Below are 12,018 nucleotides of genomic sequence, written 5' to 3'. Positions count from 1 at the left end.
ATGCCAAAAGTGAAACCTAACAGCTCTGTGTCTGGGTAAGATGCACTTTGGTTCCCTATAAGCCTCACCACTGTTATCTTGCTATAAGGATGATCAGTAGTGACACCCTAATGACCAAAATTTTGTCAAAAAGTGAAGTGGAGTGAAGAGCTTTCCAGGAAAAATTGACAGTTTTTTTTTTCTTTCACGAAGCTGAATGCAAAACCCCCATGCTTGGTACTCATCAACAGGTTCCAGTGTTCAAAAAATATAACATTCAGCACCACTAAGAGACTAACCATAAAGAAAAGTTTCTGGGTTCCTTAAGTGTGAGATGTAAAATATTCAGTCTGTATAAAATTAAATAGACCAACTTTTTTTTAATTGAAATTAATTTTATTTGAGATCCATTGGCCCCAAGTGATTAGGCTACCATTGTCGGTTGAGGCTTTTTTTTTTTCAAATTGAGTAAAAAAAACCTAAAACAAAGCTGTTATTTTTTTTTATGTTACTGGTCCGGCCCACTTGAGATCAGACGAGCTGAATGTGGCCCCCAAACCAAAATGAGTTTGACACCCCTGCCTTAATGTGTATAACAATGTGCATCTGCTGAAAATATTCAACCTGGGGTCAGTTAACGACCGGTAATCAATGTCTGTGGTACAACAACACTGCTTGGCTTGAATAAAAAGATTCTTGTCCTGGAAGAAACCAGACCTGTAATAAGACAGGGAGTGGGAGTCTTCTCTGATTGGCTATCACGGTCTTACGAGCCTCTGGCTCCTCTCTCCTCCTGCTCCTACACTTGGCCATGGACGTCGCCTCTGGCTTGTCTCGCTCCCCCAGCAGTCCCCCAACTCCATCTGGATGCAGGCCGTCTGCTGAACTATTTAAACATGTGGTTGTAGTCCTGGTATATCGCCTCCTACTTTTATCGAGGCATCTGATTGGTCAGTTTGACTATAACTTGCACTAAAGAAATATGAAATTATGATAATCAAGAACATGTTAAAAAATGTAGCAGAGCAAGAATGGTTAATCTGAAAACCATGACTGAGAAACAACTATTTGCTTACATTTGATCTTATCTAAATTCATGAAAAGTAAAAATAAACTAATTTCTACTTTTGTTAACAGGCTAATTAGTTTTATGAGAAATCCTAGTTTTTTTTCCCCCTTTACTTTAATGTTTTTTTTCTTATTGTTAATTGAGAAACACTTCGGTTGTTCCTTATAAAGTTTAATATCAGTCCATTATTTCATGTTTTACTCAGACTGACTGCAATAATGACAGATGTAACAATTAAAAATGTGTCAAAGTTGGACTTTTAATCAAACCAGGAAATAATGGACGATTCATTACTGCTAAATATGGCTAATTAATCATTAATATTTTGGGTGGTTTTTAAAATGTATTTTTCTTTTGGATCTGGGAGTTTTAAGAAGACTTTCATGCTGGAAAACCATGACTATTTACCAACACTGGCAGAGATTAAATGATGAGATTAAAGATTAAAAAGTAAATGATTTGAAGCGTGAGTGGTAGACAAAGAGAAAGACTTTTGCTGCCATACTTCTAAAAGGGCTAGAAGAAAGCCAAGATAGTGTGACCAAGGTACCGCCAGTGCAGAGTGGAGCCACCAGAAAAATGGTTGAGACAATAAAAGCTTATAAAAATTTTAATTTCATTAACAATTTAAAAATTCTGTTGCAGTGTACTCCGATTAGCTGCACATAAAAGCAATAAAAAGAGATGCAGGAATAAAACAGGAAGGCCGAGTTGACTGCCTATGCAGGAGAGGAGGGAAAGAGAGGGGCGGTGGACTAAGCCAGTACGAGGCAGCGCACCTCACTCCACTCAGTGCTGAAAACAAATCCGCACACAAGAAAAACGTGCCAAAGAAACTTCCACTACACACTAAAAGGGAAATAAATAAATACAGTGAGGCAACTGGAGTGAGGAAGACGCTGCCACAAGGGGCCCCCTCACCAACACCACACGCACCGGCGCCCGACTCATATGGAAGCGACGCAGCTTCATTTTGAAAATGAAAAAGCATTTCTGGTTTTGACTTTTTCTTTTTATTTATGCTACACAATCGCTTCCGTAGACTCAGACCTATACAACAATAAAAAGAAATCTGAGTCAACAACACAATAAATACAGCATCACTCTAAAAAAAACATTAAAATGTATAAAAAGGGTTGGTAAAGAACACGCAGTGGCTCATGACATCTGCAACACCTCCAGCTAGTGATAGGACGAGCGACACTGGTGCATCAGCACTGTGCCGAGAGCTCAAGAGGGAAACCTCGTATCGGTGCGTGTATTGCTTTAAGAAGGAATCACGTGACCGATACAGGAACTGTATCGTTTGGATGTGTCGCGCCAAAGTGTGTTTATTAGGGGTGTGTACTGGCAAGAGTCTGGCGATACGATACGTATCCTGATATTTTACCAAAACATGTTTTCTTTCTGTTTTTTTAATTATGACTTTAAAAAAACTCAACCTGAATTTTAACGTCTTCCACTGTAATAAAATGGTCAAATTCGGTTTAATGATCACAATGTTAAGCACTGCAATTGTATCTCATATATAAGTTGCGATTACCAAAGCAAATTCATTTTGCTTTTATTTTGGTAAGTTAAAATATAAAACGGAAACAGCCAACATTGTCTGCTTTAAAAAATACATATATTTTTGTCAGTGTAAGAAAAAACAAAGAATGAATGAGTCTTAACCAATAAGTTTCTATTGGGGAAATAAAATGCTGTTTATTTTCAGCATTAATGTATCTTATCTAGTGCTTTTAAACAGTTCAGGAGCCTGAATTGTGCTTTAAAAATAAAGGGTGGGGGACACACACTGATTCTTTCCAGAAACAATAAAGTGTGATGATGAGGCAGCATGACAGAACAAAGGAAAGTTGCTTTAATGTCACAAAAAAGGGGCTTTGTTTACATATCTGCTCTGTTGCACCTGCAGCCACGTTCTCACAGACGGAAGTAAACTGGTAAAGCTGATCACCCCAATATCAGCCTTTTTCAGAGCATCGTACACATCCGTCTGATCCATCAGGTTCCTAAACTAGAATCCTTTGCTTTGAGGTTCTGCAGAACTTTAGCCCGCTTTGCTAGCATGTTAGCAGATGCTAAGCGCATTAGCCTTTTAGCTGCTGCCGTGCTTCATTGTCCATCTTATTTATCTGAGCCGCTAAAAAGCACAGCAATCCACATTTTCATATCTTACTGGCAGCAACATGGCCCAGAGTTTCTGTTTGGTATCCATTCAAGTAAAAACTAAGTAGTTCATGTCTCATAACAACAGAACTGCCTCTGGCTGCAGTCTTCCTGTTGTCTTGTGCAGAGTAGAGCTGCTCAAAGAGGCTCCGTGTTCTCTGCTGCCAACTAGCGGTCGGAGGGTGAAGTGGACAACTAGAGTCAGACACTGAAGGACGCTCAGAAATAATTAAATAAATATCGATCTGGCAGCATTTTGAATCGATACAAGTATTGCCAAGTGACGTATTGCGATATATTGCTGAATCAATTTTTTTCTTACACCCCTAGTGTTTATCGGGGGGGGGGGGGGGGGGGGGGGGGGCAAGATGGCGGAATGAACGAACGTACTTTGCGGGCTCCGGTGTAAGAGTTTTTTTTCTGTCCTTGTTTGTGTGTTTTTTTGCATTCTATAACCAAGAACACTGTACGCTTTTATTTTTTTTTTCTATTTAAAGTTTGTGATAGGAGTCGCGGACTACCGTAAACTTCTTTTTTCTTCCTTTTGAAAATCTAAAGTAAGCTAACCGAAATGCAAATGGACGAGCACGACTATTATTCCCAGTCCGATTTTCACGAGATGAGTGAAGAAGCTGTTGAAGTCACTACAGGGGATGGAGAAAGGTCCAAAAAAAAGTTAGTGAACCTTGCACACACTCCAGTCAAAGCTCCTCATCCTAAAAAGCAACAGAAAGGGAGCGGGCAGAACTTGCAGGATGAAAGTATGTTTGAAAGAATTATGGAAGCCGTGGCCGACCTGACGGAGAAGGTCGACATGCAAATGACCAAAATGGATGAGCAGACAGCCCTTCTGAAAAAGTTTGATGAAAGAATTGATGCCAACTCTGAAGCTATTAAAAGGAATAAAAGAGTTCTAGAACATCTGGAGAAAAGAGTGGCTGAACTTCAAGGAGACAACAAGCGGCTAAGGGTGTTGGCTCTCGCGCAGCCGTTGTCTTTCTTGCTGCCTGGGAACTCTCTCCCGACGCTGCAGCCGTCAAAGACATCCTTCTTCTCCACACACAGAGTTTGCTACTTAGCTTTCACAAATGGACACAGGAAACAATTTCTGTTCACTTGAAGTGTGGTACCCACTCACTTCATCTTTCTCCTTCACTCACAGATGAAGGGTCCCGCTTTCCTTTTTATTTTTAACTGCACGTAAAAGCAACGTTTACATATGCTGACGCAATTACGTATTTCAGAACAAAGATTGTCTATAATGACAGACATCGCACTCTAAAACCCCCACTCGATGATGTCATTCAAATCAATAACATTACATACCAAATATGTATGCAGAGAACCTTTCCATTTTGGGTTTTGTGGCAGACTTTGTGAACACGTCTGCCACCATACTTTCTGTTGGACAATAAACCAGTTCAACTTTTCCCTCTAATACAGTTGACCTTATAAAGTGGTATTTAATGTCCACATGCTTACTTCTCTGGCGGTTAACAGGATTTTTAGCCAGACGAATAGTTCCTTGATTGTCCTCAAAAATTTTAGTCGTAATGTCCTGAAAGCTATAGTCCATATCTTTCAATAGTTGTGTGAGGTAAAGAGCTTCCTGGATTGTGCCTGCTAAGGCCATGTATTCTGCCTCACATGTCAACAGTGCTACTGTCTGCTGTTTCTTGGTTTTCCATGAAATGACAGCATCATCTTCATTTAAACTGAAACAGTAACCTATGGTGCTTTTCCTGTCATCTGGGTCGTTAGCCCAGTCTGCATCAGAGTAACCAGTCAGTCCCAGTTTGTTGACACTTCTTTTATAACAACTCAATGCTTTTGGTCCCTTTCAAATACCTGTAGACATGTTTCACCGCTGTCATGTGCTTCTCTCTAGGATCTGAGAGATATTGTGATTATTTACTCACAATCCAACTGATGTCTGGTCTGGTACAGCTCATGATGTAAATGAGGCTGCCCAACATTTCCCTGTATTTTCTCTGATTTGTTGGATCTCCTTCTGGAGTGAGATCACATTTTGCTTCACTGGGGGCAGCTCTGTCTTTGCAATCATACATCCCGAATCTTTCCAGAATTTTCTCAATGTATCTGGATTGGTTCATTTTGACAGTATCTGCAGTTTGAGTAAAGTCAATGCCAATAAAGTGCGAGAGTTGTCCCAAATCTTTCATTTTGAACTTTTTTCAGTTTTTCCTTGACTTCTTCCATACCCTTCTCATTGCTCGCAGTTACAATGATGTCATCCACCCATACCAACAATATTACTCTCTTTGTCAGACTGTTTGGTGTAAATACAGTTATCGGTTTGACTCTGTACAAATTCATTTTCAGTCAAAAATTCATGAAGCATCAAGTTCCAGTTTCTCCCAGATTGTTTTAGGCCATAAATTGATTTGTTTAACTTACATACCAGTTCCTCCCCTTTTTTAGACTTTACGTGAAAACCTTGTGGTTGTTCCATGTACAGTTCAAAGTCGATGGGTACATGTAGGTATGCGGCCTTAACGTCTAACTGATGCAGTTTAAGGTCATACTATGTTGCTAATTGCATTAGCATGCGTAGTGATGTCAGACTAGCAGTTGGAGAAAATGTTTCGGAGTAGTCTAGTCCTTCGACTTGTGTGTACCCCTTTGCTACGTATGTAGCATGGTATGTTTCATTCCCTTTTTCATCCTCTTTTATAGCATAAACCCACCTTCCCCCACTGTCTGTCTACCCTCAGGTAGTGGTAGAGGAGTGAAGGTGTCATTTTCCTTGAATGAAACCATCTCATCCATCATAGCTTTTCTCCACCTGTCTGCTTTCTCTGATGCTACAGGCTCCTCATAGCTCTGTGGTAGCCCAACCGTCATCCTGTAACAGTAGTCAACACTTAGTTCACTGTTCTGTACTCCACACTCATAGTCTTCCAAATATTTGGGTTTCTTTCCTACTCTGTCTGATGTACGTGTAGTTTGGGCGTCATTGTCTGTCTCTTGGTTGTCAGTCCTTATCTGTTCTGTTTCTGACTGAATGTCTTTGGTTGGTCCTGGTACGTGCTCTACAAAGTAGTCTCCCATTTGTTCTGTGTCAGTCTGCGTCTGACTCTCTGTCTTTTCTTTTGTGATGAAGTGTATCAGTCTGTGTTTCTGCACACTCTTGGTTTCTGGAAAAAACACCATGTTTGCTGGAGAATGTCGATCAAAACCAACAAAAATCCCCTTTTTGCCTCTAGAGTCTAACTTTTTCTTGTTTTGTTCGTACACAATACACTCTGAGCCAAATTTTCTCATTCTGGATAGATCAAGTGTATGGCGGTCACCGTCCATACACTTGTGTGTTCGTAGCCTGCCTGGGCCCATGACCTGTTGGCTCTCGCGCATCCGTTGTCTCTCTCGCTGCCCAGGAACTCTCCCCCGACGCTGCAGCCGTCAAAGACAACCTTCTTCTCTACACACAGAGTTTGCTACTTGACACAGGAAACAATTTCTGTTCACTTGAAGTGCGGTACCCACTCACTTAATATTTCTCCTTCACTCACAGATGAAGGGTCCTGCCTTCCTTTTTATTTTTCAACTGCACGTAAAAGCAACGTTTACATATGCTGACGCAATTACGTATTTCAGAACAAAGATTGTCTATAATGACAGACATCGCACTATAACAAAGGGAAGCGGTGGCTGAGCATGCCCGCTACAAACTGAGGTGGAATCTGCGGCTGAATGGTTTGGCTGAGAAGGATGTAGAAGACATCAGAGAAACCGTCATCAGCATCTTGACCAAGGTGGTTCCCACCGGCGCGGACCGCCTGCGAGAGGCAGTTGACACAGTCCATCCTTTGGGAAGAAAGGGGAGCGCGGCGACTTCCAACAATACGCCGCGGTCAATAATCCTGCAGTTTGTGTCCAGAGTGGTCCGGGATGACGTGTGGAAACGGTCAAGAGAGGCGAGAGTCTGCAAGGAAATGCACATCCACATCAAAGAAGATTTCTCTAAGGAGGACAGGGAGGCGAGAGCCAAGCTGTGGCCGCTGGTCCAAGAGGTGAAGAAGAGGGGTCAGAGAGCGTTCCTGAAGGAGGGGTACGCACTGATCGACAATCAAAGAGTGGACCCTCAATAGTTTACAGTCAGTGAGAGTTCTCTTTCAACATTTGTTTCGGTATCTCACTATGGGACACGCCCCCTGCGCTGTCCCCCAGAAGCTCTTTTACATTACGCCAGTCTTGACTGGCAGACAGAAGGTGACGTCTGCTCTCAGGAGGCGGGACTTCCTCCTGCTATAAGAGACGGACGGCAGGTGTAGTATCCGAAGCTAGCTTAACTGTTCTTAGAGCGAGCTAACAACTCGGTCGCTGAACGCTAGTCGGTGTTACATAGCTTGTCTGGGTAACACGGTTGGTCTGTCTCCAAACAGCACCCGGGGAGGAACTGGGTCAACCGGAGTCGACGAAGTCGTCATGGAGCCTGAACCTTTCCTCGCCATGGAAACGGTCAGACCTCTGCCTAGAGCCTGCTCATGCGGCAGCAAAATTGCGGGGGCAGACACCCATTCTGCCTGTGCTGCGTGTCTGGGGCAGCAACATGCCCAGGACGCGTTACCATCTCCGGCTAGCTGCGAGCATTGTGCACGCCTCTCCCTCAAGACTCTGAGACGCAGACTAGCGCGCCAAGCTAGTCTGCCCAAGGCAGACTCGGTCTTGGGGGTAACCAGCCCCCCACTACCAGAGGAGTCTACTCGGGGAGAGGTGGCAGGCATGAGCTGGGGCGACCAACTGGATGCGGTCGCGCCATTCGAGGGCATGGAGGAGCAGGAGGCTCCAGGACACGGTGGACACTGTGCCCGAATCCGGAGACGAGTCCATCAGCCTCGGCTCTGAGGAGGACGAGGAGGACAGCGAGCCTTTCCTTCTGCCATCGGCTGCAAAGCCACTGGCTGCGAGCGACGCGTGCGGCGGCTTCCCAAACCCGACCACCGCGATGGACCTGCATGATATCTGCAGAAGAGCAGCTGAAAAGCTGGGCATTAAGTGGCCTGAAGCCCTCACTGAGACCACCACGTCTCGCTATGAGGGAAAAAGACTGCATAAAGCCAAGTCTTCCACCAGACAGCTGCTGCCAGTGTTCCCTGAGTGCTTGGAGGAAGCGACCAGGACCTGGAGCACCCCCTTTTCAGCCAAAAGCCCCACCCTGAAAGGCTCGGCTTTGGACTGGACCAACATGGAGAACGGATTCTCACATATCCCTCCAGTCGAACCGCTGCTGGCATCCCACCTGCACCCGACTCAGAAGTCCACCATGACTTCCGCGGGCCCCGCCCTGCCCTCGAAAGCTGACTGCTTCCAGTCAACTCTCACCGAAAAGGGCCACAAGGCCGTTGCTGCATCGGTGAAAGCCCTGAATGCATCTTCTCTGCTCCTAGCCTACCAGGCAGGGCTGCAGGAACAGATATCAGCCACACCAACCCCAGACCTGTGGAACGAGCTATCCGTGGTCACAGACCTCTGTCTGCGTCTCCACAGGTCAGCAGTCCAAGCCTCTAGGCGAGCCATGGCCCTCATGGTGGTCCAGGAAAGCGCCCGGTGGCTGAACTTGTCTAGTCTGTCTCAGAAGGAGAAGACTCAACTCCTCGATGTGCCTGTAGACCCAAAGAGCCTATTTGGACCAGCGGTGGCCACTATGCAAAGGCGCTGTGAGGAGAAGAAACGGGAAGGTGAAGCGCTGCAGCTGTGTCTGCCCAGGAGGGTACCTCCTCCTACCCCAGCTGCACCGCGTCTTTCCTTCGCTCAAGCGGTAGCTAGACCAGCTTACCGCACTCCGAAACGCCAGCCTCAGCCAGGTGACCGGAGCCACGGAAAACCTGCTGAGGCCAGAGGGGCCTGGGCCAAGAAACCGTTTGCTCCCAATGTGACAACGGCAGCCCAGCCAGCGCCTCCTGTCGCTTAGAGCGCAAAGAAAAAGAGGCGTGCCACCTAGGGCGCAACCACCAGGGATGGAGAGCGGGCACAACCAGAAGCCTGCTTCCGCCCTTCCACGACACGTTCAGTTCCCGTCGTTTTTCTCCGTTCGTTGTTCCAGCCCGACCAAACGGCTTGCAGAGGCCCTGGTGGCCCTCACAGTTCACAGCCAGTTAAAAAGGAGAAAAGAGGGACCCACAGAGAGCTCAGTGGAGCCACAGTTGTGTCCCAGAAAGTGTTTGGAAAGGTTTTTAAAACAAACACAAATAAAAAATCCCTGAGGCGCGCAACCAGGCCCCGAGCCAAGGGCGCAGGCTCAACACAAAAAGACAAAACAAAAATCAAAACACATACAAATGACGGGAAGCCGGGTGGGAGCTGCGCGGCTGCTTATGAGGCCACAGGAGGGAGCTGTTGCTCCACCAGTGGCACAGCAGCCCAGCACCGTGGTGGCAGAGAGCCCTGCGTCAGCGCAGCTCGCGTTGGTCACGCCCACCAGTGTCTCAGCGCGGAAGCCGCTCGGCCCGCTCTCGGACAAATCACTGCAGTGGCGACACTGCGGGGCGCCAGACTGGGTTATAAGCACTGTTACCAGGGGTAAGAGACTCCAGTTTGCATCCACCCCTCCCCTTTTCAATGGTATACTGCACTCGTAGGCCAGGGGGCAAAACGCAAGCATTTTGCAGGAAGAGATCAAAACACTGCAAGGCAAAAGAGCCATTCAGCTAGTACCACCGGAGCAGGCTCACAGCGGTTTCTACTCCGGATACTTCCTGGTCCCAAAACGGTGTGGAGGCCTGCGTCCAATTCTAGACCTGCGGGCACTGAACAAATACCTGAGAAAGTACAAATTCAGAATGCTAACACACACAGGTCTGGTACGGTTTGTGCGTCCAGGAGACAGACTGGTTCGTCTCCATAGATTTGAAAGACGCATATTTTCACGTCCCAATATACCCCCCTCACAGAAATTATCTCAGATTTTCCTTTCGAGGGAAGATTTACGAGTTTCTAGTGCTCCCCTTCGGGCTTTCACTGAGTCCGCGGGTGTTTGTGAAATGCACGGAGGCCGCCGTCGCACCCATGAGACAGATGGGCTTTCAGCTGGCGACTTATATAGACTACTGGCTGCTCGCAGCACAGTCTCCCGAAGAACTCAGGACACAGGCCGGGTTGCTCACATCGCACCTAACTGCACTGGGCTTCACAGTAAACTAGGAAAAGTGCGTGTTGACACCAGTTCAAACGATCACTTTCATCGGCTTATCCCTGAACTCAGTCGTGTTCAGAGCGCGACTCTAAGCGGAGAGAGTGACAGCCTTCTGAGCGTGTCTGTCAAAGTTCCGCAGGGGGGCGTGGATAACGTTCAGACTGTGCTTCAGGCTCCTCGGGCTGATGGCATCGGCTCTATCCGTCATCCCTTTTGGTCGCTTACACATGCGTCCTTTTCAGTGGTGGGTGGCGTTGCTCAATCTAAGCCCCGCCCGCCATGGTCACCGATGGGTGCTTGCTTCGGTGACATGCATTCTCGCCCTACACAAGTGGAGGGATCTCTCTTTCCTCGCCACGGGTGTTGTCATGGGAACCGTGCAAACAAGACAGGTGATCACCACAGACGCCTCGCTGACAGGCTGGGGAGCCACCCACGAGGGCAGGATGGTGAACGGTCTGTGGGGCTCCCACATGCAATCAGTTCACATAAACTGCTTGGAACTCCTGGCGGTGTCTCTTGCACTGAAACATTTCTTACCCTTCCTGAAAGGGCGCCATGTTTTAGTCAGGACCGACAATACCACAGTGGTGGCATATATCAACAAACAAGGAGGGCTTCGCTTATTTCAGTTGCACACGTTAGCACACAGACTGATTATGTGGAGCAGCTCCCGACTTCTGTGGCTGCGGGCCATTCATATCCCGGGGATAATGAACCGGGGAGCCGACCTGCTCTCCAGAGGGAACCCGCGTTACAGGGAATGGAAGTTCCACAGCAAGGAGGTAGTCCAGATGTGGAGCATTTACGGTCAAGCAGAGGTCGATCTCTTTGCGTCAGCGGAGAACGCTCAGTGTCAGATGTTCTACTCTCTGACGGACCAGAGCAACCCCCTGGGGGTGGACGCTCTAGCGCACGAGTGGCCGTGCCGACTTCTGTATGCGTTCCCACCGTTGGAGTTGATTGCCCCTACCCTCACCAGGGTTCGGGAGGGGAAACATTCTCTCATCTTCGTAGCCCCTCGGTGGCCCGGGAAACACTGGCTAGCGGAAATCATTCAGATGCTGCACAGCCAACCGTGGCCTCTGCCTTTACGCAGGGACCTCCTGTCGCAGGCCCGCGGGGAAATTTTTCATCCTTATCCGGAACGCTTGGCTCTGTGGGCCTGGCCCGTGAGAGGCTGAATCTCATGGCAGCGGGACTCCCGCAGAACATCGTGGTCACGTCCAGAGTGCCAGAGCGCAGTCTACCCGCTCCGCCTACGGCGCCAAATGGTGCGTTTTTGAGGACTGGTGCGTAAAAATGGCCGTAATGCCTTTCCAGAGCTCCGTCCCAGTCATTCTATCGTTCCTTCAGGAACTGATTGAAAAAGGTTTGTCTTTTTCCACCATTAAAGTGTATCTGGCGGCCATATCCGCCTGTCACATAGGTTTTAATGACAAAACAGTGGGCCAGCATCCGTTTGTTTGTCAGTTTATGAGGGGTGCACGACGGCACCGACCGGTGTCGAAAAGCCTTGTTGCTCCTTGGGATTTACCGGTGGTGCTAGACGCACTGTCGTGCGCACCGTTTGAGCCACTGAGGCAAGTGAGCCTCAAAGCGCTCTCTTTTAAAACAGCTCTGCTTATTGCACTAGCTTCTG

At 47.2% G+C, this 12,018-nt stretch overlaps 1 pseudogene; it reads left to right on the top strand.

Annotated features, from left to right (window-relative positions):
• The first annotated feature begins 9,522 nt into the window (after nucleotides 1–9,522).
• Nucleotides 9,523–11,630, top strand: LOC144990227 (uncharacterized; annotated as a pseudogene).
• Nucleotides 11,631–12,018: the final 388 nt, after the last annotated feature.

Source organism: Oryzias latipes, assembly GCF_053564925.1.
Source record: "Oryzias latipes strain Hd-rR chromosome 1 unlocalized genomic scaffold, Olatipes_Hd-rR_3.1 chr1_Y".
In the NCBI taxonomy this organism is placed as follows: Eukaryota; Metazoa; Chordata; class Actinopteri; order Beloniformes; family Adrianichthyidae; genus Oryzias; species Oryzias latipes.
Note: the sequence above shows the minus strand (reverse complement) of the source record. Positions and strands in the feature narration are given on the sequence as shown.